The sequence below is a fragment of the Pongo abelii genome, chromosome 2, assembly GCF_028885655.2.
Source record: "Pongo abelii isolate AG06213 chromosome 2, NHGRI_mPonAbe1-v2.0_pri, whole genome shotgun sequence".
NCBI classification, from domain to species: Eukaryota; Metazoa; Chordata; class Mammalia; order Primates; family Hominidae; genus Pongo; species Pongo abelii.
The window spans coordinates 161,826,660-161,854,649 of NC_085928.1; the positions used below are offsets into that span (position 1 = coordinate 161,826,660).

Sequence of the window (27,990 nt, forward strand, 5' to 3'; positions counted from 1 at the left end):
AAGGTCTGCAGCTTCACTCCTGAAGCCAGTGAGACCACGAGCCCACTGGGAGGAAAGAACAACTCCAGACGCGCCAATTTAAGAGCTGTAACACTCACTGCAAAGGTCTGCAGCTTCACTCCTGAGCCAGCGAGACCTCGAACCCACCAGAAGGAAGAAACTCTGAACACATCCAAACATCAGAAGGAGCAAACTCCAGACACACCACTTAAGAGCTGTAACGCTCACTGCGAGGGTCCACGGCTTCATTCTTGAAGTCAGTGAGACCAAGAAGCCACCAATTCCAGACACACCAGCACTTTGGGAGGCCGAAGCAGGCGCATCACGAGGTTAGGAGTTTGAGACCAGCCTGGCCAACACAGTGAAACCCTGTGTCTACTAAAAATACACAAATTAGCTGGGCGTGGTGATGGGTGCCCGTAATCCCTGCTACTCAGGAGGCAGAGGCAGGAGAATTGCCTAAACCTGGGAGACGGAGGTTGCAGTGAGCCGAGATCGCACCACCACACTCCAGCCTGGGCGACAGGGTGAGACTCCAGCTCAAAAAAAAAAAAGTAAAAGGAAGGAAAAGATAGTACTAAATATAGATAAAGAAGTCACAAAATATGCAACCAATTAGATTAAACTCATCAAAAATAAACTGACGCATAAAACTATTTTTTAAATCCCACCTATTAAATTGTGAAGTTATGTGCTTGCCATTATCATGGTAAACAGAATTATTATTAACTGCAACACTTTAGATCCCAAAAGGTGGCATATGCTCTCAATTTTACCAATAAAAAAATCTGCAAGTGTGGAAATAAGTAGGTTTTTTTCCTCCAAAGATTATTAAGTATTTTTGAATTATAATAGAACAGTGTATACCTTCACATTAACCCATGCCTGAGGAGACAGAAAATGAAAATAAGGTGTATCTTTAATATCTCAGCCTGTTTTTATAGCACTTTATTTCTGAATAACATTATTTTTTATAATTATATATATATTTTATTTTATGGTGGTTTAATTTATGTGCATTTGGCTCAGAACTGATGTACATATCAAGTGTATAAAAGATCTATGGATTTCATAGTTATATAATGCTGTATTTTTTTAAGCAAAGGCTTTATTTTTTCTAGGAAAATTTAGAAACAGTAATACATGTGGTCTTTCAAAAGAGCAAGATTTAATTTATTCTGTTTTTTGAAAGGCTAGAGAATTTCCTCCTTATTACTGGAAATTCTACTATTGAAAGCTCCTCTTTGTATGTAGGTTTCCATCTTGTTTCTGAGGAAAATAAACAGGTAATTTCAAAAAAGAATGATTATTTGCAGGGCACTGAACCTCAAAAATGATTTTACGCTTTTTAAAACTACCTGTGTTTTTCAGTACTGCCCCAGACACTGGAGCAGAAGGAGCTCCAGGGCCTCCTCTGCAGTCAAAGCGACCCCACTTTTATCTGTATCAAGAAAGGTTTCAAATAAAAAGTGTTCCCCTAAAAGAAGCACCATTAAAAATTTCAGGGCAGAAGTATATCTCCCAGGTGTTATCAGATCACATGTGTGGCTTTTTCAATCTGCTCATGAGACAGGCCTACCAGACTTTGAAATTACTTCAAACTTGAGGATCCTTTTGATAATGAACACAGCTGTGATTTATGAGAATGTGGCTGTACTTCAGATGGACTGCGATTTTTTTTTAAGCATAGTATAGAGCTACTACCTACCATCTCTGCAGATTTTACAGATTATCTGTGGCAGGATGCGGAAGATGCAGAGCACCTCAGCCTTAACTTTGTGACCAGCTAAAAGGGTTCCAGAAACTTTACATAAGCAATTCCAGTCGATCCTTACTGTTATCCTGTAACATATTTTGGTAATAATCCTATTACTATTTTCATACCCTTCTAGAATTAAACCACTTCTGTGACTGGATGGTCATGGAATCTGTGATATTTAACACTACCTCTCTCTTCCTACCACTTAAACTCATTGCAAATAACAGAGAAAGTGACTCAATTCTGAATAATTAGTTCTTTATAAGATATGCTGTCACTTAGGAAGAATAATATTTTAGATGTTTTTACTAATTCATAAGACATTTCTAATAGGCAGCACTGGGGTAATATGCTTACTAAGTTCCAGTTTTGTTTGACCTGCCAGAAGTAAATTGTTCCTGTAAAGTTTTAATAATCCATGACATGTAACTCAGGATTTTTTCTAAAGGTTGTCATTATTAGCACTTATATAAATCCAGAAAACATTTTAATGTAAGTTAAGAGCCATTAGGACCTAGGAGGAAAAACGACTCTTAGGGCATTCCTGACATTCAACGAGGATATTTTCAAACAATAATCCCTCCAGACTAACAGGCAGAACCCACTGCAGCCCTATGCTGTGGTGTCTGGAAAAATTCTTTTCATTAGTTCTGCAGATCACAACAGAAGAGGCCTTTCTCACACAGAGACAACTACTCAGCTTGCTTAGTTTTTGATCTCCTTTCTTCAATTCAGATGGATTTTGTAGGAATTTGCCATGTGTCACACTTTACCTTATAAACAGTAATGTATCTTTGGAACAACTCCAAAGAAACTATGAGAACGTGAAATAGACTAGAGTTTATTTCAAGAAAGGTGCTTTGTAATTATGAAGTATTATGATATGTTGTATGCTATAAACATCTGAACACATTCTGAAGTTGTAGATGTTGGTTTCTTTGGAGTGTGAGACTGCCATACTCACCTTAATAACTCATAATAATCCTGTATATATTAATATTTACCCTATTCCACTGACTATTATCTTCATTGAAGGTGTGTTTTCAGTCTGAGAAAAAAATTAAAATGACAAACCAGACATTCCCATTTTACATAAAATCATAGTGTTAAAATGAATCAACCATAGAAAGATATTATTTATAAAACCTCTGAATTGTTCTAGATAGAGAGATCCAAAAAGAAAAATTGGACAAGTCATGAAAATAACACTCAACTAATATTCTGAGGCTCATAGAGAATTGACTTGGGTGATTTAGGGTGCTCTATATTACATTTCTGTACCTGTTGGATTTAGGTTTTTTGCCAAAAGTATCTATTAGAGGCAACTCTTGTGATTTCTTAGTTTTAGTGACTTGGGAATAGGAAAGCAGTAGAAGTAGTGGGAGATAATGTCAGCCTTGGTTAGAAATTCTAAAATCTAATAAATGGAAACAAAGCAGTTTTTGAAAATTATGCCTAAGGCCAATTTTTTTATAATGAATGAAATAAGTAACTTCAGTGAAAGTTTTGTAAAGTATTCAAAATGATTTCTTGATGTAGTTAGCTTCTTGAGAATTTATGTATTTATTGTTGTTGTTATTTTACTCTATTTTTTGATTGCTGGTTTTTTTGTTTCCTTTGAATCAAGATTATATGCTGAATCTCAATGATGGTAAGCCATGAGATTTAGAGAGCTATACCACGAGCAATCTGATTTACCCAATTTGCAGAATGTTTGCTTGTTTCCAGCAGTCTGCCTCAATACTGAAGTTTAGCATACTTGAAAATTGCAAACCTTTAGCTAAAAATAACCATGACACATTCTCATGTTGAAAGGTAAGCCTAGGTATTGAAACAGTCATTAGTGTAGAGAAGGAGTGCCTCAAAAATACTCAAACAGCCCTTTCAAACAATCCATTATTTCTAACTTTTCTATTCCTGTCATCACTACCAGTATCTCCCAGATGGCAGAGCTTATAATGCAAAGGGTTAATTCCCTACGTTGCTTGGTCTCCTAAGCAATCAGTTACTCTTCTTTTTTAGTTGTTTCCAAATTAGCCTAATCTTTATCACTTCTTTTTCATAATATTGTAATAGGCTAATTGTGTTCCCTGTCTATCCCTTTTGACCAAAGGGAAAAGTTTTGCTTGCTGATGTTACAGTGATAAGAAAGGAAAGAAAGAAAGAAAGAAAAAGAAAGAAAGAAAGAGAGGAAAGGAAGAAAGAAAGAAAGAAAAGGAAGAAAGAAAAGGAAGGAAGGAAGAAAGAAAAGAAAGAAAGAAAAGAAAAGAAAGAGAAAATGTTGTTTGAGGTCCTAATAAAGTCCTCAGTCTAGTATTCATACATTTCATCTCTCCAAGCCTGACTCTGTGATCTTTACAGCTGTCATACCTCCTCATCTTACACTCATTTCTGTTTTTTCTTGCTTTCGTTCTTACCTTCTACACCATTGAATGTTCAGCTTCTCTCTATAATCAAAATTCTAAAATGCTAAGGTTCAAGTAGAGTTAAACTTCTCCCCGAAGCCTTCTTCAAAAATTTACACTCAAGAATCTTTCCTGTACTATTTCTAGGACATTTTATGACATGGATAGTGTCAATATACCTGATATTTACTAGTTTTCTGTATTTAAGTTAAATTAGGGGTAAGCTGATTCTTCGATGTTTTTCTATTCCACAAATTAGTTTTCTAAATTACAGTTTATGACTCATTTATAAAATCAGTTTAGTTCACCGAGAAGTTTATTTTTTCCAATGAAATAGATATGAATAGAAAATACCAGAGAGTGGTACATGGAGTAAAGATGAATATTGATTTGTAACTCTTTTGTTTTTGTTTTTTTCTTGTGTGTGTATGCACACTCTTCTGTTTTGCATCCCAATGTACAAATGTATTTTTTTACCATGAATCATGGTCATAAATATTTTTTAAACTTTAAGAAAATTATGTCTATACTCATTCATATGTACAGTTATTCATGCATTCAACATGTTGAATATGCTGGAAAAATAAAACATAATAAAATAGTCTCTATCTTGGAGAACCTAGGATTCTCTTAGGATAGATTGATAGGTACACAAACAATTGGAGATGATGTGCCTAAGTTCTGATGTGCAGAAAATGGATAATTCTCTGGGAAGATGAAAGAAGTAATAGCAGTTTCTTAAGTGTCTCCTGTTGGCACTTATTCTTCATTTTCCTAGTCAGAAATCAGCATGCTATATTTTAATTAAAATACTGTAAAGATATTTGTTTAATGCCTAGTTTCTTCTCCTCTTTTAAATGAATTATATGGTTATTGACAAGTAATGAAGTTTAAATGAATTATATAGTTATTGACAAGTAACAAAGCTATAATATAAAATTCTGTTTGGGCAGGTTGTAAAAATAATAAAGCCTCTTCAACAGGCTTGAACTATTTTTTTTAAATGATAGATTCATACTTCAGACAAGTTGTACCTACTTAAAGGAAGAAGTTTCTGTGGAAAAAAATTGGCCTTCATAAAGTTCCTCTTTACACAAAATAAGAAAACTAACTCATAGTAAATCACCTGTCTTATTCTTTCCCCACATTATTAAAATAATATGCAAATATGTTGTAATATAATATAAAATTTCAACAGTGGTATACATGTGAAATGCCATATTGATGCCTAAAAATAATATAAATGAATAAAAAATATTTGATAAGCACAACAGATTTAAGATAATTTAAACTGACATTCTATTTTAATTTTTTCTTTCCCAAAATTCAGTGCTCTTTCATTTGATTGGGTCTACATTAAGAGCCAAATAAAGAAACGTTTGTATAAAAGGATTTTTAAAACACTTGAGAGTCTCTTTGACATAGCAAACATTAGAATCACAATCGAATTAAAAAAGAAAACAGTGGATTGTCATTCTGCAAATGTAACCAAAACATGCTACTGATTTCTAAATAGAGTGCTTTCTTGAAACCTGAAGAAATAACACCTCAAATGTGTAACCTATCTGCTCCTCTGAATTCTTAGTACATGCATTTTAAATAAGTGGTATTTTATTCTTTATCCAGCCCTAATTAATTTATGTCATTATTCTTCATTTGAAGTCCATTAGAAGTTTTTATATATCCTAGTTTCAATACGTGATTTTAAAGTTAAGGAGCTTCTCCAAACAGTTACGTGCATATCCACACTGTCTTTCTCCACATGTTACATTAACTGGAGCTCTTTTCTATGTTGTGCTGCATGAAGCTTTTTGTGCAATGCATTTCCAATGGCTTAATCACTCTATAAAGTCATGGGGAACTGTTTGCTTTATTTTGAGGAATCATGGTTCAGAGTCCAAGCCACTGGAGTTTATGCCCATATTAGGAGGTTGATTGAATAACCTTAAAAAAAAAAAAAGAATTCTCCATTTTATTTAGCTTTCTGAAACAGCTTGAAATTTTATTAAATTTTCAGTACATCATGTTTAAGCTAATAATAGGTATAAGCTCCAGGAATGAAACTCCAGTTCATTAGTTTTTCTTTCAAACAATCTCGTTCTATTTTCTAAGAAGTCCTGAGTTTCTCATAATTAATATTATCTGTGTGTGAGTGTGTGTGCTACAGAATTATGAGAATTTTTATATGATTGACATAAACTGATTTTACAGATTGAAAATATTTACTTCCTTGAGAATTACTTCCTTGGAGATTGTGTAGCATTTTTAAATGTAATTGATCTGTCTTAATTCTTATATCTCCTCTGGCATACAATATATTGTTAGTTCATCCAGATCAAGACATGATAGCTAACAACTGTACAGGGTTTTACACTTTCTTTTTTTCTTTTTTATTTATTTATTTTATTTATTTTTTATTATTGGGTTTTATACTTTCAAAGGCTTATCTCATACACTAATAGATTTTTTGATGTCCTATTAACCACATGAAGAACACAAAGCATGAAATACTTTTGTTGCCAATTTATAGATGAGAAAACTGAGGCCCAAAGAGGTCTTCTGAATCCAAATTCCATATTCTGCATATAACCTGAGTATATAAAATAGTGAAAAGTCAGGATTCTTAGAATTGCCCATGATTACTGTCAATATGTTGAATTTCCTCTTTTGAAAGTTTCATAAACTCAATCTGTGCCTTTAGAGCTAACCCCTCTCTTCTCCTTTACCTCTCCACTCCTGGTTAGGCTGCCTGTCTTCGTGCTGCTTGGCCCTGAATCCTGTTTCAGTAGACTTTGGGAACTCAGAGTAGGGAAAAACTCTGCAAAACTCAGTGTCAATCTAAAACCCGGAGTGAAAATTTAGTCAGGGAATGAATTATCTAGAAACTAAAAATTCTAGGGACTGCACTAGGTGCTTTCCATCTGGTAATTCTTTTATTACATACAACAATCTCTGACAGGTATTTTCAGCCCCACTTTAGGATGAGCTTAGATATAAAAATGTTAAATGACCTGTCAAAATTCCCTTGATATACAAGGTGGATTCTAGGATTCACCTCAAGGTCCATGTGAGCTAAAACTTAGGATCATTTCACTACATCATTCTCTCAGAACATGCATGCAAGAGTGCTTGTTCTCACAAGTAGGGTTTCTGAAGATGGCTTAGCCTTTTGTTAAGTTGTTGTTTTGTTGACCTTTGTTCAAAAGCATAAAAACATTCAGCCTTTTTTTTAAAGCAAAAAGTTTACATCTACTATTATTTTCACATACCTAACTGGAAGACCTGACATATACAAGCTTTAGAAATTTATCACTCAGATCATAAGAAAGGATTTGCTCTGAGAAACTGTGCAAACTGTGGTTATCAAAGAGGATTGGATTGAAATCAAAAGCAATTTGTATTACAACTGTCAAGAAAAGTCAAGGTTAAGCTGCATTACATGATATTGGCTTATAGATTAGCTATACTCCATAGATGACATATTTAATTCATGACAGTGTTTGTAGCCCCTAAAATAAGAAAAGAGCATGCAAAACATAAACTCGTGGATAAGGACAATCAGGGAAATGAGAAAGCAGAGTAGAAAATGCTTGTTAAAAATTTCAGTAGGTATCTGTCTTTTGAAAAAGTTTTTCAAAATTTCACACAATTAAAGCCACCTGAATTATTATTTAATTATATTTAATTTTTAATGCCCTAAATATATAATTCATCTTTTTTTAAAGCAAATTATCTCATCAATCTAAGAACACTCTTTAATTCCTATGTTTGTTTGGTTTTCAGTCAGATATGTTCAATTCTAAAACAATTCAGAGTAATTTTGATATAGATGAGTGTAAGGTCAAGGAGATGGACTTGTCTATAACTAGTTGTGTTCACAAAATAAATCAACATTCCCAAGTTTACAGAGACACATATACAAGTAATTCTTACCTTAAGAAAATCAAATATATAAATGTTTGATTTATAAAACAGACAAATCATGCCTTATGTTCACTATAGAAGGATCTATTGCTACTCTTTGTAACACAGATAACACAGATTTCAGTTATCAAGACAACAGATACTTACAATGAAAATTCCCAGGTTCTAGTGAATTTTTTTTTGAAGAACGTATATTCTTGATTATTGACTGCATTTTCTAGTTGTTTTAAATGAATCCTCTTCTATCCTTCTCCCCCAAAAAGTCATACTCCTACCTAAAGTTCTAAGTAAATTTGGAAGATATCTTTGCATATGTGGCATTAAAATATGCACTGATTCTTCAAACTTAAAGTATCAGAGAAAATGTTCTTTTCCACAGAACAATAAAACCAAAGAACGGGCTACTTTGGGTGCCAATCTTTAAAATGCATGGAACTTTTATAGGAGCCAAGAGGAATTTCCCTGGGTCAGGCTGTTCCTCTCAGTTAATTGCCTTGGAATTATGAGCCTTCTTTTCCCTGCAGTGTAGAAATATTAACCCTTGCAATGACATGCTCATAAGCCAATTAATAACAACATCTTGACTCTTTGTGTTTTGTGATTAACCTTCACAAACCTAAAGGGGTTGAAAAATCTTTCAGATAAAGTAGTTTCCAACAAACATCTTAATCTACTGACAAATGGGGACTACAAATAACTCTGGCATAAAAGTTTTGGGAGGAAAGCCAAATAGAGTCATGTTCACTAACTACTACAGATCCCCTCCAAAAGACAATACACTTCCATACAGGACACAACCAGACCGTTAAAATTACTGGTAAGGACTGGGTGTTGTGGCTCAGCCTATAATCCCGGCACTTTGAGAGGCCGAAGTGGGTGTATCACCTGAGGTCAGGAGTTCAGGCCCAGCCTGGCCAAAATGGCAAATCCCTGTCTCTACTAAAAATACAAAATTAGCCAGGTGTGGTGGCAGGCGCCTGTAATCCCAGCTACTGGGGAGGCTGAGGCAGGAGAATTGCTTGAACTCGGGAGGCAGATATTGCAGTGAGCTGAGATCGCCCCATTGCACTCCAGCCTCGGTGACAAAGCGAGATTCTGTCTCAAAAAAAAAAAAAAAAAAAAGAAACTTAAAAAATTTTGCCATAAACTGAGAAAATCATTTAAATATTCTAATTATAAAACTATCAAAGCATTTTTTCTATCTTTAGGTTTATTTGTAGATAAAATATGATTATAATGGTTTGGTGCCAAAAATCTTATAGCAAAAGATTATAAAGAATTTCTATGCAGACAAAAAAACATAATGATCATTTTTTTCATTATTTTTGAATTGACAATTTCAAAAACAATGTTGAGAAAATCAGTGTAAGATTTGTTAAAAAAAAAAGTTAAACTCCTGCCTCACACAAGATGTATTTTTTAAATCCAAATGGATAAAAGAGTTAAATGTTAAAACAAAATAAAAGATACATGCTATCAACTATAAGAGTATTAAAATGAACTATAGGTACACATATCTATAACTATGACTGAAGAAGGCTTGAAAACATAAATACCAGAATTCATCATAAATATTTATCATAAATTCATCATAAACTAAAAAAGTTTGCTTTGAATAATGATTCCTTAAGCAAAATTAAGACAAATTATAAATTGGGAAACAATATGTAAAACAAACATAAGAAAGTATAAATACTCATAATATATGAAGAGCTCCTATGAATCAATATTATATAAAATAACAAAAAATAGAAAAATTTCAAAAGAACAAAAAAATGCAAATTGCCAATAAATGTATGAAAAGATGTTTAACCTCTTTGATAATAATGGGGATAAAAATTAAAATAATTTCATATCTTTTTTGTTCCCACTAGATTAGCAACATTTAAAGTTGATAATATCCAACATTGGAGAGAAAAATGGACACTTTTATAAACTGTTGGTGGGAGTATCATTTGGTAACACCTTTTTAGAAGGCAATTTAGGCCAGGTGTGGTGGCTCAGGCCTTCAATCCCAACACTTCAGGAGGCGAAGGTGGGAGGATAGCTTGAGCCTAGGAATTTGAGACCAACCTGGGCAACATAGTGAGACCTCATGTCTATATAAAAAAAAGGTTTTTTTAAAAAATTTAGCCACAAATGGTGGCATCTGCCTGTAGTCCCAGCTGCTTGGGAGGCTGAGGTGGGAGGACCTCTTGAGCCCAGGAGTTCAAGAGACCTTGTCTCCGAAAATAAAAAATAAAAATTTAAAAATAATGTAACTTACCTAGAACATTGGACTTAAATTAAATTTAAGACCTGAAACTATGCACTTCAAAGAAAACATAGAGAAATATTTGCCTTTATATATTTGGCAATGTATTTTTAAATATAACACAAAGACAAGTAACAAAAGGAAAAATAAATTGTACTTGATGAAAATTTAAAACTTTTGTTCATCGAAGGACACTATTGGCCAGGTGTGGTGGCTCGCGCCTGTAATCCTAGCACTGGGAGGCCGAGGTGGGTGAATCACTTGAAGCCAGGGGTTCGAGACCAGTCTGGCCAACATAGCGAAAACCCATCTCTACTAAAAATATGAAATATTCGCCAGGCGTGATGACATGCACCTGTAATCCCAGCTACTCAGAAGGCTGAGGCAGGAATATCTCTTGAACCTGGGAGACGAAGGTTGCAGTGAGCTGAGATTGCACCACTGCACTCCAGCCTGCGTGACAGAGCAAGACTATATCTCAAAAAATAAAAATAAAAAAAGGACAGTATTAAGAAAGTGAAAAGACAACCCACCCACAGAATAGGAAAAAATATTTGTAAATCACATCTAATGCAGTATTGTTGTCCAGAAGATATGAATTCCTATAACTCAACAACAAAGTGACAAAAAAATTTAACAGGCAAAGGATTTGAATAGACATTTTCCAAAGAAGATATACAAATGTGCAAATGGCCAATAAGCACATGAAAAGATGTTCAATACCATTAATCTTTAGGGCAAGGCAAATCAAAACCACAATAAGTTTCCATTTCACACTTACTAGGACGACTATAATTAAAAAATGAAAAATAACTATCACTTGGCAAGGATTTGGAAAAATTGGAAACCTTGTGCATTGCTGGTAGAATTGTACATGACTAGTGCAACCACTGTAAAAAAAAAAATAGTATAGTAACTCCTAAAAAAGTTAAACACAGAATTACCATATGACCAAGCAATTTCATCCCCAGGTAAAGAGCCAAAAGAAATACTTGTATGTCAATGTTCACAGCAGAATTATTCACAATAGTCAAAAGATGGAAACAATCCTATGTCCCTTAACAGACGAATGTATGAACAAAATGTGGTACATAGATACAATGAAATATTACTCAACCATAAAGAGGAATTTTTTGATACATGTGAAAAAATAAATAAATCTTGAAAATATTATGCTAAGTGAAATAGGTCAAACATGAAAGGACAAATACTATATTATTTCACTTATATAAAATATATGAAATAGGTAAATTCATAGAGACAGAAAATACAATATAATTGACCAGAGATTGAGAGAGAACAGAATGGGCTGTTATTATTTAATGGTTACAAATTTTCTGTTTGGAGTGATAAAAACCTTGGAAATTGAGAGTGATGATGCTTGCACAATATTGAGGATGTAATTAGTGTCACTGAATTATACACTTAAAGGGGACTAAAATCAGAAATTTTATATTATATATACCTTAGCATAATAAAAATAGTAAAAACTGTTTCACAAAAGACACTTAAAAGAATGGAAAATCAAACTACAAAACCGGGAGAAAATGTTTGCATAACATATATCTGATAAAAGATGAGTGTGCAAAATATAAAAATAACTCTTAAAACTCAACCAAAAGAAAACAAATAACCCAATTTAGAAATAGGCAAAAAATCTGAATAGATACATCACCAAATAATATATGAAGATAGAAAATAAACATATGAAAAGGTGCTCAGCATTGTTTATCATTAGGGAATTACAAATTAAGAAAACAATGAGGCCAGGCGCGTTGGCTCACGCCTGTAATCTCAGCACTTTGGGAGGCCGAGGTGGGTGGATCACGAGGTCAGGAGATCAAGACCATCCTGGCTAACACGGTGAAACCCTGTCTCTACTAAAAAATACAAAAAATTAGCCGAGCATGGTGGCAGGCGCCTGTAGTACCAGCTACTCGGTAGGCTGAGGCAGGAGAATGGCGTGAACTCAGGAGGCGGAGCTTGCAGTGAGCCGAGATCGTACCACTGCACTCCAGCCTGGGTGACAGAGCAAGACTCTGTCTCAAAAAAAAAAAAAAAAAAAAAAAAAGAAAACAATGAGCTATCACTAGACACATATTAGAATGATGAAAATCCAAAACCCTGACAAGACCAAATGTTTGCAAGGATGTGGAGCAACAGGAACTCTTATTGATTGCTGATGGGAATGCAAAATGGTACAACTACTTTGGAAGACATTTTGAGAGGTTTTTACAAAACTGAACATAGGCTTAACATAAAATCCAGCAATTGCACTCCTAGGTATTTACAAAAATGAGTTGAAAACTTCACAGAAACCTGTATGCAAACTTTTATAGGAATTTTATTCACTAAAAGCAGAGCAAAACCAAGTGTTTCTTGAATAGATGATTAAACAAACTTGACATACTATACAATGAAATATTATTCAGAAATGAAAAGCAATGAGCTATCAAGCCATGAAAAGATATAAATGAAACTTAAATGCATATTGCATATTATTATTCCAATTACATGAAAGTCTAAAAAAAAGCAAAACTATAGCAGTGGTAATCAGATCAGTGGTTACCAGATGTTCAGTGGGTGGTGGAGAAGGATTAGCTGAATATATAAAACACAGGGGAACTTTTAGGGTGGTGAAAATATTTTGTATAATACAATAGTAGTGAATGCAAGATATTAAGCATTATCAAAATCCATAGGATTTTATGGCAAAATATAAACCTTAACAGGTACAAATTTTTAAAAAATTTAGTTTGGAGAATACAAGGATGGAATGCAGAAAGTGACAAAAGATCCTAAGTATATGACAAATTTATAAAACAACTTCACTGAAGGTGGTTAGGGAATAAGGTGCTGACCCACTTAACATTGGGAATGAGTGTAATATGTAAAGTTAAAGGGAAATAAATTGTATGTACTCTGTATTGTAGCTGATAAAGTTGTTTCCCTTAATGGTACAGATTAGCAATTTTGAAGTCACTAAACATGCATACTAGAATTGAACAATTAGGCAAATTGATGGCAAATGGTTGGAATCAGACTTCTCGCTGCTAAAATGAAAGGCTCAAATAAGCAAGGGAAGAAGACTAGAAGGTTCCATATGGTAATGGATTAGAGTTGGATACATCAATAAGAACTTATATTTAGTTTGCTATATCTGCTGATGTTTACCTGTAGAAATATTTATAGATCGATAGATAGAATTTTTTTTTTTTGAGACGGAGTCTCACTCTGTCACCCAGGCTGGAGTGCAGTGGTGTGATCTCAGCTCTATAGATGGATTCATATATATACATATTTCTCCTTGATCTGTCTGCTGAAAGAACCTGGAAACAATGGCACTTTAATAGCAAAGAGCACACGTAATGCTCAGATCTTGGTTTTTAATACCATTAGAAAAGTGTAAAAGAAACCAAGGCTCCTTGGAGAAATGGCTGAATCTAGGAACAGTGCATGACATAGACAAGATACGTCCATACTGATATACATAAATGATTAAATAAATAAATAAATGGGGGAAAAGGGACAGGTCTCCTATGGTGAAGAATTTTTAATACCTTAGAGATACACCACCTTAAGAAGGCAGAGTGTAACTTCCCACTCCTTTAGTGTGAACTATATACATGGTGGCTATAAAGAGGGTTATATAAAAAGAGAAAAAGGAATAACTTTATAGTGGAGAAACCTGACAGACCTCAAGCCCAGTGATAAAGGTTAACATCAAGAGTGGCAAGTCATACTGATAGTATGCATGCTTAAAGTATATTGTGAGAATGACATTACATCTTGGTGGGATTCCTCTCAAAAATAATTACGATAATTTAATTATGAGAAAAACATCAGACAAATCCCAAGTGGGAGACAGTCTATGAAATACCTGACCAATAATTAGCAACACTGTGAAAGCCACCTAAAGCAAAAAAAAAAGTCTAAGAAACTGAAAGCCAAAGGAGCCTAAGGAGAAATGATTATTAAATTTAATGTGATATCCTGAATGGTATCCTGGAACAAAAAAAAAAAAAAAAAAAAAAAGAGGCATATTAGAACACAGTTAAAAAAGAAAAGAAAAGGCAAACCACAGACTGAGAGAAAATAGCTGCAAAACATATGTCTGGTAAGGGACTAGTATCTAAAATATATATACAAATAACTCTTAAAAGACAGTGATAAAAGCAAAAACTGGATGTGGGATACACTGGAACTCTCTTTACTATCTTTGCAATAATTCTATAAATCTAAAATTCTCATTAGTTGATGCAGTTTCTTCCTAGCCTTGATGGTCTTTACAATTTGGCATGTTTTTGCAGTGGCTGGTACCGGTTGTTCCTTTCCATGTTTAGTGATTCCCTCAGGAGCTCTTTTAGGGCAGGCCTGGTGGTGACAAAATCTCTCAGCATTTGCTTGTCTGTAAAGGATTTTATTTCTCCTTCACTTATGAAGCTTAGTTTGGCTGGATATGAAATTGTGGGTTGAAAATTCTTTTCTTTAAGAATGTTGAATATTGGCCCCCACTCTCTTTTGGCTTGTAGAATTTCTGCCGAGAGATCAGCTGTTAGTGTGATGGGCTTCCCTTTGTGGGTAACACGACCTTTCTCTTTGGCTGCCCTTAACATTTTTTCCTTCATTTCAACTTTGGTGAATCTGGCAATTATATGTCTTGGAGTTGCTCTTCTCGAGGAGTATCTTTGTGGCGTTCTCTGTATTTCCTGAATTTGAATGTTGACCTGCCTTGCTAGATTGAGGAAGTTCTCCTGGATAATATCCTGCAGAGTGTTTTCCAACTTGGTTCCATTCTCCCCGTCACTTTCAGGTAGATGACTTGATTTGTATATCTAGAAAACCCCATCGTCTCAGCCCAAAATCTCCTTAAGCTGATAGGCAACTTCAGCAAAGTCTCAGCATACAAAATCAATGAGGAAAAATCACAAGCATTCTTATACACCAATAACAGACAAACAGAGAGCCAAATCATGAGTGAACTCCCATTCACAATTGCAACAAAGATAATAAAATACCTAGGAATCCAACTTACAAGGGATGTGAAGGACCTCTTCAAGGAGAACTACAAACCACTGCTCAATGAAATAAGAGGATACAAACAAATGGAAGAATATTCCATGCTCATGGGTAGGAAGAATCAATATCGTGAAAATGGCCATCCTTCCCAAGGTAATTTACAGATTCAATGCCATCCCCATCAAGCTACCAATGACTTTCTTCACAGAATTGGAAAAAACTAATTTAAAGTTCATATGGAACCAAAAAAGAGCCTGCATTGCCAAGACAATCCTAAGCCAAAAGAACAAAGCTGGAGGCATCACGCTACCTGACTTCAAACTATACTACAAGGCTACAGTAACCAAAACAGCACGGTACTGTTACCAAAACAGAGATATAAACCAATGGAATAGAACAGAGCCCTCAGAAATAATACCACACATCTACAGCCATCTGATCTTTGACAAACCTGACAAAAACAAGAAATGGGGAAAGGATTCCCTATTTAATAAATGGTGCTGGGAAAACTGGCTAGCCATATGTAGAAAGCTGAAACTGGATCCCTTCCTTACACCTTATACAAAAATTAATTCAAGATGGATTAAAGACTTAAATGTTGGACCTGAAACCATAAAAACCCTAGAAGAAAACCTAGGCAATACCATTGAGGACATAGGCATGGGCAAGGACTTCATGTCTAAAACACCAAAAGCAATGGCAACAAAAGCCAAAATTGACAAATGGGATCTAATTAAACTAAAGAGCTCCTGCACAACAAAAGAAACTACCATCGGAGTGAACAGGCAACCTACAGAATGGGAGAAAATTTTTGCAGTCTACTCATCTGACAAACGGCTAATATCCAGAATCTACAATGAACTCAAACAAATTTACAAGAAAAAAACAACCCCATCAAAAAGTGGGCGAAGGATATGAACAGACACTTCTCAAAAGAAGACATTTATGCAGCCAAAAGACACATGAGAAAATGCTCATCATCACTGGCCATCAGAGAAATGCAAATCAAAGCCACAATGAGATACCACCTCACACCAGTTAGAATGGTGATCATTAAAAAGTCAGGAAACAACAGGTGCTGGAGAGGATGTGGAGAAATAGGAACACTTTTACACTGTTGGTGGGACTGTAAACTAGTTCAACCATTGTGGAAGTCAGTGTGGAAATTCCTCAGGGATCTAGAACTAGGAATACCATTTGACCCAGCCATCCCATTACTGGGTATATACCCAAAGGATTATAAATCATGCTGCTATAAAGACACATGCACACATGTTTATTGCGGCACTATTCACAATAGCAAAGACTTGGAACCAACCCAAGTGTCCAACAATGATAGACTGGATTAAGAAAATGTGGCACATACACACCATGGAATACTATGCATCCATAAAACATGATGAGTTCATATCCTTTGTAGGGACATGGATGAAGCTGGATACCATCATTCTCAGCAAACTATCACAAGGACAAAAAACCAAACATTGCATGTTCTCACTCGTAGGTGGGAATTGAACAATGAGAACACATGGACACAGGGAGGGGAACATCACACACTGGGGCCTGTTGTGGGGTGGGGGGAGGGGGGAGGGATAGCATTAGGAGCTATATCTAATGTTAAATGACGAGTTAATGGGTGCAGCACACCAACATGGCACATGTATACATATGTAACTAACCCGCACATTGTGCACATGTACCCTAAAACTTAAAGTATAATAAAAAAATCTAAAATTCTCCCAAGATAAAAGTTCATTTTGAATGCAGTTAAAAATCATATCCATTTTGAAACAATTTAAAATTTTACCTCAGAATAGACAAGCTGGAACAAAGCAGTGAAGTTCATTTATGCTGCATTATTCCTGAAGAATTCATGAAGGTTCTGGCTTATTTTACTTTTCACCTAAAGCCAAGGTATGTGTGTGTGTGAGTTGGGGGTGAGTGGGGTGGGCAGAGGAGATGACGATATAAAACATTTCTTCCATTCTATGATATAGCTTTTTCCCTTTTTAAATTTCTAAAGTCAGGATACAGTCCAGAATTTACGGGAATATTGAATATCCTAGGGATTTTTGATTTTGTTAAGTTCACTTTGGTTTCTTCTCCGAAAAGCTGTTATCAAATCTGCTGTGCATCTTACAATCTATAGTGTTTTATGATTGAAGAAAAATGGTATATGAACTCCATATACGTGTAGAGAACAACAGTGTTCTTCCCAAAAGAATCATTCAGTTCTTTCAGTTCATACGACAAAATAACTCTCCCCAAGGAAAAAGTTGTATTTGTTTACTTTTATATTCATAATTCAACTTTGTGAATATATAGGTCAAGGTTTACTGAGTTCAGTTTTAAACATTACCTTTAAATACTATCTTATATACATATACCAAGGCCTTCTGACTGTCACCAACCAAGTTAAAAAATACTTCAGGATGGGGTAGTTGAATGCTATTCCATTTTTTTTCTTTCATATTAAATTTCTAGAGAATTGAGTGTTATACTTGGATAATCTCAATACTGAAATCTGTCCCAAATCACAGCAACAGTGCAAAACAGGTAAAATTTCCTGTATTGGTTGGCACACTCTCTGTCTTAGTCAGTTGGGCTGCTAGAAAAAATTACCATAGACTAGGTGGCTAAAACAACAAACACTTATTTCTCAAAGATCTGGAGGCTGGGAATTCCAAGTTCAAGGTGCTGGAAGACCCCATGTCTGGTGAGGACCCTAGTGTTCATTTGCAGATGACCATCTTCTCATTGTATCCTCACATGGTAGAGAACGGAGAGAGATAGCAAGCTTTCTCATTATTTTTCATGAGGTCACTAATCCCATTTGTGAGGCTTCCCCTTCATGTCCTAATCACATCCCAATAGCCCCATTTTCTAATATCATTATATTGGGGTTTAAGATTTTAACATATGAATTTTGGGGGACACAAATATTGAGTCCATTGCATTCCCTTACGGCATATTACCATCCAGTCTCTCTTCCTTAAAGGCCTTCAGCTGTGCATGGTGACTTTTTGAAGATAGTCACCATAATTCTCCTCAAGGAAAGATTTTAATCTCCAAATTCCCTCCCTGAGTTTTTCTATCCATAGTTCCCATTCTTGTAGAGACTTCTTCATCCTTTCAGATGTTATAGATATATGATAACTGACAATGTATTAATGATAGTATATTAACACAAGGGTCAGCAAACTATTGCATGGCCCAAATCCAGCCTGTACCTTTCTGTGAATAAAGTTTTCTTGGAGTCCAGCCACACCCACTTGTTTAAGTATTGTCTATCACTGCTTTTGCTCTATAATGGCCACGTTAAATAGTTGGGACGGAGAACATACAGCCCACAAAGTCTAAAATATTTATTATCTAGCTCTTTATATAAAAAGTTTTCTGACCCATATTTTAATACAGTTGACTTGAGCAACACACGTTTGAACTGCACAGGTCCACCTATATGTGGATTTTTTCCAATAAATATACTGGAAGATTTTTTGAAGACGTGTGACAAGTTGAAAAAAAAATACATATAAACCTGTAGTCCAGAATATTTTTAAAAAGTTAAAAAAAAAGGTCAGGTAGATGCAAAAATATATGTACATACTATTCATCATTTGCTATAATAAAATGTATACAAATCTATTATAAAAAGTGAAAATTTATCAAAACTTATGCACAAACACAGACTAGACATGGAACTATTTACAATTGAGAAAAATATAAACAAAGTAAAGGTGTAGCATTAAATCACAACTGCATAAAGTTAACTTTAGTATATACTATATTACTGTAATAATTTCATAGCCAGCTCCCATTGCTATTGCAGTGAGCTCAAGTGTTGTATCTGCTTAAAACACCATTTCACACTAATCATCTCTGCATGAGCAGTTTGTCTCTCCAGTAAATTGCATATTGTAGTAAAAGGTGATCTCTTGCAGTTCTTAAAGTGTTAGTGTCTCACGCAATACCGTAAACCTTGAATAACACTATGGGACCAATACAAAGTGCCACTGGTGAGGAAGGAAGTGCTTCCAAAAAGCTGAGACTAGTCATGACATTACAAGAAAAAGTTAAATTACTTGATATGTATCATAGGTTAAGGTCTGCAGCTGCAGTTGCCTACCATTTCAAGATAAATGAATCCACTGTCAGGACCACTGCAAAAAAAGAAAGGGAAATATATAAAGCCATCACTGCAGCTATACCAGCAAGTGACACAACCTTACGGTTTTTGCAAAATATCTTTTTACTCATAATGAAGATGCAGGTTTTATGTGGGTTCAGGATTGATATAAGAAAGGCATACCTACAGACACTACTATAATTCAAGAAAAAGTAGTCATTGTATGACAACTTAAAGCAAAAGAAAATTATAGGTTCTAGAGCTAGAGGATTTAATGCCAGCAAAGGATGGTTTGATAATTTTAGAATGAGATTTGGCTTTAAAAATGTCAAGATAACAGGAAAGTATCTTCTGCTGAACTAGAGGTAACAGACAAGTTCCCAGACACCATTAAGAAAATAATTGAGGAGAAATAATATCTGCCTAAACAGGTTTTTAATGCACACACAAGTTTCCTATTCTGGGCTGGGTGTAGTTGCTCATGCCTGTAATCCCAGGACTTTGGGAGGCTGAGGTGAGTGGATCACTTGAGGTCACGAGTTCAAGACCAGCCCGGAAAACATGATGAAACCCCATCTCTACTAAAAATACAAAAATTGGCTAGGCATGGTAACACATGCCTGTATTCCCAGCTACTAAGGAGGCTGAGGCAGGAGAATCACTTAAACCCAGGAGGTAGAGGTTACAGTGAGCTGAGATCGCACCCCTGCACTCCAGCCTGGGTGACAGAGTGAGACTCTGTCTCAAAAAAAGAAAAAAAAGTTTCCCATTCTGAAAAAACAAAGCCACAATAAATGTATTATTAAGGAAAAGAAGTGAGCACCAGAAATTAAGAGAAGAAGAAACAGGCTAACTCTACTAAATTTTTGCAAATACAGTTGAGTTTATGATCAAGACTGCCCTTATCTAAAAGCTGCTAAACTCTGAGCCTGAAGGAAAAAAATAAACACCAGCTTTCAGTCTTTTGGTTGTACACCAAACCGACCTGGTTAATGAGAACCCCTGTTCTGGATCAGTTCCATCAATGCTTTGTCCCTGAAATCAGAAGGGACATTAAATCAGAAGCACATTACCAGTAAGGAGCTGCCTTATTAAAATTATTTTGATATTGAACAATGCCCCTGGTCACAGAACCTCATGAATTTAACACTAAAGGCATCAAAATGGTCTACTTGCCTCCAAACACATCTCTAAGTCAGCTTCTGATAAGGGGGTCATAAAGACATTTAAGGCTCATTGCACATGGTATATGAAAAGGATTGTCAATGCTATGGAAGAGAACCCCAAAGGAGAGAACATAACCAATGTGTGGAAGGATTACATCATTGAAAATGCCATTGTTGTCACAGAAAAGGCTGTGCAAGCTGTCAAGGCAAAAATGAGAAATTCCTACTGGAGAAAATTGTGTCCAGATGTTATGCATGACTTCACAGAACTTATGACAGCCAATCAAGAAAATAATGAAAGAGATTGTAGATAACGGTCTTTAAAAAAGGAGGACAGGAGGTGAAGGGTTTCAAGATTTGGATCTTGGAGAAATTCAAGAGCTATTAGACACTGTACCGGAGGAAGTAACAGAAAATGACTTGATAGAGATGACTGCTTCCAAATGTGCTGGACAATGAGAAAGAAGACATAGAAGAAGCAGTGCCAAAAAAAAAATTGATATTAGACAATCTGGCCAGAAGGGTTTCAGTTATTCAAGACTGCTCTTGACTTCTGTTGTGACGTGGACCCTTCTATCATATAGGCATTGCAACAAAAGCACATGGTGGGAAAAAGATTGGTAACATATATAGAAATATTTTTAGAGAAATGAAAAAGCAAAAAGTCAGACAGAAATTAAAACGTATTTGCATAAAGTTACACCAAGTGTGCCTTCTACTCCCGCCTCCCCTTCCACCTCCTCTACCTCTTCTGCCTCTGCCGCCGCTGACACAGCAAGACCAACCCCTCCTGATCTTCTTCAGCATATTGAACATCAGGATAAAAATATTTATGATGATCCATTTCTACTCAATGAATAATCAATATGTTTTCTCTTTCTTATAAAATTTTCTTAATAATATTTTCTTTTGTTTACTTAATTGTAAGAATACAGTATATGATACATATAACATACAAAATGTGTGTTAACTGACTGTTCATGTTATCGTAAGGCTTCTGGTCAACAGTAGGCTATTAGTAGATAAGTTTTGGGGGATTGAAAAGTTATATGTGAATTTTCAACTGCAAGGGGGATCAGTGCCCCGAATGCCCACACTGTTCAAAGGTCAACTGTTTATTATTTGCATTGAGATACAGAGATAATTCAGCAGGTAATTGATTTGAAAGGGTCCTGCTGCATAATAAGAGATGGCCGCTATATTCTACTTCACTTTTGCTTTACAAAGGTATTGTAGAAACAACTTATTAAGTAAAAGTTGTGGTAATAATGTTGAGATAAAGCTTATGAGACATAGAATGCCGTAAGCACAGGCATTCAGTATTTTATCAAGATATCTGACAAATACATTATGCTCTACTTATGATCAAGATTGAGAAATGTTGACCAAATTGCAGTAAGGTCAGGCAAATTTCACAACTAATTTTTTCTAAATAGTTAATATGAATTTGAATAGTCATCTAGGAATGTACTTCAGATTCTGGCCTTATTCAACAATTTTATTAATGCCTATTATAAGGTCATTTGGCGCATGCTGATCAAACCTGTATATAAACAATTTGGGAGTAATAGATAATATGTTAACTAAAAGAATAGCAATATCAACAGATTAAAACAAGAGACTAATTATACCCAGATGTTATTTAACAGGGATGTAATGAAAAGTTCTAACTGTGGTACACAAAACCATTTACACAACTGTAAAATATGGGTCTGATGCCTTAGTAGCCTGGTGGGAAACATTTAAGTTTAGTTGACAGTAAACTCAATATGATTTCCCTTTGTATAGTAATTGCTAAGAAAAGTTAATTATGTTATTATGTATTAATTGAAATATGTGTCCAGAAGGGAGGAAAAATAGCCATACAATATCCAGTTAATATGTTGTGTTGTGTTTAGTGTTGAACTTACAGAGAAACTTTCACAAATTGGAATTTGTCTAAAGCAGACCACCTAGAATAATGAGGGACTTGACATTAAGTTACAAGAATAAAAGCAATAAGAAAGGGACAATTTAAGCTGTTGTCTTCAAATTTGAAGGGAGGACTGGAAGTTTTAAACTTGCCTGTAGCACTAATCTTTGGATCAACATTAAATAAATAAACAAGTAGAGTTGACTCAAAAGATAATCAGCTTAGTTAGCTGTATACCCATTATCAGTGGGGCCATAAAAACAGATGATGAAGGTAATTCAGGAATCAGAAGTTAAACTAAGTTTTTCCTAAGACACTTAGAAGATTCTAAGATTTATGATTCTTTAGGTTTTAGTTGCTATGTTGTTGATGATGTTTAAATGAAATGCCTCACTCCAAGTACCTTGCCACGACATTCTCAATTTTTTCATTATCTGTTACCTACCCATATATCCACCTTTGTCTTCTACTATGCCAGTCTTGAGTCTTGTGCACTTGGTGATATTTGACCATTTCTTACCTATAAGAACAGCAATTTCATATGGTTAAATCCAATAATCTAAATTTTCTCCAAAGATGCCTTAAACTTTCCAGCCTCTAGGTATATATGATTCCATTTCTGTAATGTAACAGTCCAGAACACTCTCCACCTCCACTTATTCAAATACTACTTTGTGTTTAAAGCTCAGTTTGTCCACTCATCCATGAAGACTTCTTTAGTCATTTCAACAGTCTGATTGTCTACCTCTGCACATCTTTAGGACTTCTCACCCAGGACAAATGATATTGCTTTATATGGTTATTTGCCTTCTGCTATTAAGCCCTGGCTCTCACAAGTGCCATACCCAGTGTACATCGAGCTACAGTATGACTTTCCAAACAGTAGGAGCTCAATATCTAGTTGCTGATGATACAGTTGCAAAGTTCAGAAGTGGCCAACCACTCTGCATCTGAATAGAACTGATCCTGAATGAAAGCCTATCATAATTTCTCACAGGGTCTCTGACCCATCATTCACTGTAAAATGTAATTATCATACAGTTCTCATACTTTGTAGTTAGCAGAGACAAAACTGAACATTTGTAGGTACATGCATATTAGGAAGGCTTTGGGCAGTGCAGTTACCAGAGTTGTTTGTGTAGAACTATGAATTAAAGAGTTTTGCAAAACCAGATCTAACATTCTTTTCTGCACAATGAGGTAAATCTTCCATTTGTACATTCACTCCCATTTTCATCTCTTTCTCTCCTTGAAATTTGTTTTGCAAGAACATTTTAATGCATTTATCTCCTTCCCTCAGCTTGTGAAATTACTCATGCCTGGGATGCATAATTGAGAGGTGTCCTGTTACACCCATGGGATTTCAGGCTTTATGAATCATTCCAACATCAGAAGAATGTTTGTATAAGAAGAAATAGATTTATATGAAAAAATGTATAAAGAAGTTTTAACAACCCTGGCTCTTGGTTTGGGCAGGCTTACAAGGGAGAATTTCTATGTATGCAGGCAGCAAATACATATAGTTAGCAACATTTAAATATTAAAATAGCTTCATGAAGGCAGGTGCTTTTTCACTGGGAATTTGCAGTGTGCATTTTCATCAATTTATCCTCCTCATTTTTACACATTGGAAAGGAATGTCTTTAATCCTCAGATTAGCACATGGCAGTCCTTTAAAACTGGAATTACAATTTCTCCAAGCACACGGACATATCTGGTACGGAAAAGGGATAATTATCTTTACAGAAAAGCTACTAGGATGATTTGCCTGAGGGTGGATATGAAATCCTCTGGACATATTTCAGAGAAACAGCAATTTTTAAAAACATGGTAGTTAGCTACTCTCTACTTGAAATAATGAGGCTTGTTTTTATTAATGAGAAGTTCTGGACTTCTGTGTTCATAATAGTTGAGACATTGTGTGTGTGTGCGTGTGTGTGTGATCTCTAAAATTTTATTTATACTTATTAAAATTGGGTTTTAGGCTACCAAGAATTTTTGAGAACACTAGAGGCTCCTTGTCACAGTAGGAATCATCGGAATTTCAGTAAATGTTATTTAGTCTAGGGAAGCCCTTTCAAATGAAATGGCTAACACTGGAAATAATGCTGGGCATAGGAAGAGTGTGGTTTGTGGTTAGAAAGCCTGCAACTTCTAGTTCTCCAAAAGATCCTTTTTGCTGTATTCCTGTTCTCCTCATTTTTTGAAGTTTCCTAGTATATTTGATTTTCAGAAACTTTTCACAAAAATACCTGAAATTCTTTCACATAGATGAAAATGAATCATTAAATGTAAAACAAAATATTTGAGCTGTAATGGAGACCTGGGTCCCATCAAATCCAACTCCTTTATAATTCTATAGAAACGAAGCATGCTTTACAGAAGTTAAGTGTACAACTGAATTGTTGAAAAGCTGGACATGCAGACAGTGTGTTCATTCCTTTTCATCATTGCCCTTTTAAGTCTGTTTTATCAAATACTCCTTTCCTGCCCTGGGATAAAATCTTGGGCTTTTCCAGCTACTCTCAGGTATTAATGAATGGTGTGAATGAATAGTCTAATTTTCCAAGCATTGAAAAGTTTAATATCTGTATCAGTTAGCTCTGGGGGCCATAACAAAATACCACAGACTAAATGGCTTAAAAATTATTTATCACAATTCTGGAGGCTGGGAATTCCATGATCAGAGTGACAGCTGATTTGGTTCTTGATGGGTTATCTCTTCCTGACTTACAGATGCCCACCTTCTTGATGGTGGGGAAAGAGAGGGAGAGATCTTTCTCTCTCTTCCCCTTCTTATAAGGCCACTTATCAGATTAGCACTCTCTCCCCTCCATGACCTCATTCAGCCTTTACTGCCTCCTAAAAGCCCTATCTCCAAATATAGTCACATTGGTGGTTAGGGCTTCAACATCAAAATCTGGGGAAAGGGGACACAATTCCAACAATAACAATATCAAAGCTTCTGTCTCTCCTCTAATTCATAGCTGAGGCCTAACTAAGCCAGTTTTGGAAAGTGGTCACCTTTTTCCAGTTTTATGCTATTATTCATCCTAGCTTTTGTACTCCTCCCTGGTCACAAAGCTGCTTCTTTCTTATGTGATGTGGAAGAAAGATGGGGAAAGAAAGAAGGGGAATTGGTATCATGTAGTTCTCCTTTCTCTATTCGTGCACTTGAGCAGATCTCAAAAAGTTTGTACTTTTAGGGTGTCCTTGGGGGCTTTTCAAACAAACCCATCATTATCCAGGGTCCTCTTCTGCTGAAGACTGCAATGCTACAGGGTGTCTCCTCTAGTTGACTGTGTATGACACCTTCCTCAGTCCCTGCTTCTGAGTTTCCTACAGAGACTTTCCTAGCTGTGTTGCCATGTTCCTCTAGTGACCTTCATAGTCAGGCTCCCCTTCCAGATAACTCAAATCCAGCTACCTTCTGGGAGCCATGCAAATGTCTACTTTAACTTGTCAGGAAGAAATAACAATCAAAGCTAGCACTCACTATGTGCCAAACCCAGTGTCAAGCACTCACCATACTTCAACTCATTTCATTCTCACAACAGTCATTTGAATTATTTCTACAAAGCCACAGAAAAATTAGTTACACAACCATGAACACTTAGTTAATGAGTTGTGGATGTGAAATATGGACTTAACCAGTAGAGACACAGAAACTACACTTTGAACCACTGCACCACACCGAGAGAATGACCAAGAGTGTTTCTTTTCCTCCAAATCTGTCTCATCACTCTGTCATAGGTAGCTCCAGCCTCAGTTTCTAGATGTAAGTCAGGGACTCTTCCTCATTTTCATCCAACGCAAGGAGCACAAACTAAGTCCTTCAAGGGTTTCATGGAAGTCTGCCTCATTCGATTTATCTGGAAAGCACCACCTGCTCTCCTCTATAATGAGAAGGAGAATAATCAAAACCATAATGTCTTTGGACAAGCTCACTGGATCCTTTTAATGAGCTCACATTGTATTGTTCGGCTAAAGATGGAAGATCCAATTTTAAGGCCCCACTCAGATGGCCTAGAACCTCCCACTAGAACATAGGGGTATTTCATACCTGGTGCTTTAATCTTTGAGGCCCCACTGAAATTTGCCAAGGGAGGGAGCATACCATTTTGACATTCTATTTAATGAATTGCTCTCTATCACACAATTATCTAGTTGCTAAGCCAGAAAGAAAGTAGTCACATAGCTACTAACAAAGTTAACAAATCTCTAGGAAAACTTGAATTTTCTCAGGAATCAAAGCCAAAGGATAAAATGGCAATATATGTGGGTATATTTCTGGGATATGTGTGTGTGTGTGTGTGTGTGTTTAATCTGCTATCCATTCTGTCTTCTAACAATAGCAACCATATTTTCTTCTAATGAAGCACTCCACTTATGCCTCAGGCTATGTGATCCAGGCAAAGTTGACTCAGCTCCCATAGTTCTAGGGATACGTATCTGAACTCAGTGCAGCCAAATTTCATAGCCAAAATAACCAGTTAAGGGATGTACAAGGGACCCAGTTTAGTACAATGAGAGTTTCCTTAGACTTATTCTGGAACTACTATAAAACAGATACCTTATTTCTTCTGGACTTGCTAAAACTGGTAGCCAATTTTTCTACCAATGGAGATGACCTACCTAGGTATGAAGCCCAAATACAGGAAAACAGCCTGAAAAGAAAGTGAGAGAATCATGATGGCATATCAGAAACTCTGGATCCAGTCATATCTGAAGCTAAATACCTAAAATCTTCAATTATACGGAATAAATACATCCATTTATCATTCAACTTGAAAATAAAATATCACAATAGAGTATTAATGGATGGTAAAGAGTTTTTACAGGGCCCATCATGGGGTGTGGACTGATCCTGTTGACACTCCTGAAATTATATTTCATATGTAGTTGATTTTCCTGCTTCTCTACCCCAGTCATTGTCAATGTCCTATCTGCATCACTTTGCAGTCACCTTTGTGCAGAGTCACGGGATTTTAAATTCAAACGCCTGAGACTCTTCTTGAAGGCTTCTGGCCATGAAAGACCTTTCTGCTTATGCATTGGTAGGCCAGAATTTCTGAGAAGTTTATGCATCCTTGAAGTAGGCTTCACAATATGACCATAAAAATATTGGTAGATAAATACCCTAGTTCCCTCACACCTTATTTGAGATGACACACAGCCTACCCAGAGGTCCCTAACAGAACTGAGCCACTATTTCTACAGAGATAGCCTGCTCAGTTATACATTTAATTGGCTTTCTTCCCTTACTCTAACTCATCACTTTCCACTTCCCTAGTGACTTCTTGAGATCACCTCCTAAGTAAACTATTTGCATTCAGAGTTTGCTTGTAGGGAAACTCAATCAAGACACCTTGCACTGGTTACGTGTCCTCTGACACACTTATAGGTGTAGTGGTGATGATTAGCA

At 35.6% G+C, this 27,990-nt stretch overlaps 2 long non-coding RNA genes across 2 annotated transcripts in view; both read right to left on the reverse strand.

Annotated features, from left to right (window-relative positions):
• LOC112132611 (uncharacterized) overlaps positions 1-27,990 on the reverse strand; it is a 90,402-nt gene that overhangs the window by 36,939 nt on the left and 25,473 nt on the right. The gene's annotated exons all lie outside the window — the stretch shown is intronic.
• On the reverse strand, positions 20,703-27,367 carry LOC134761042 (uncharacterized). Its single transcript, XR_010139267.1, has 3 exons — positions 27,201-27,367; positions 23,011-23,085; positions 20,703-21,451 (listed from the first exon to the last, which is right to left on the reverse strand). It is a non-coding gene; the product is annotated as an uncharacterized LOC134761042 (long non-coding RNA).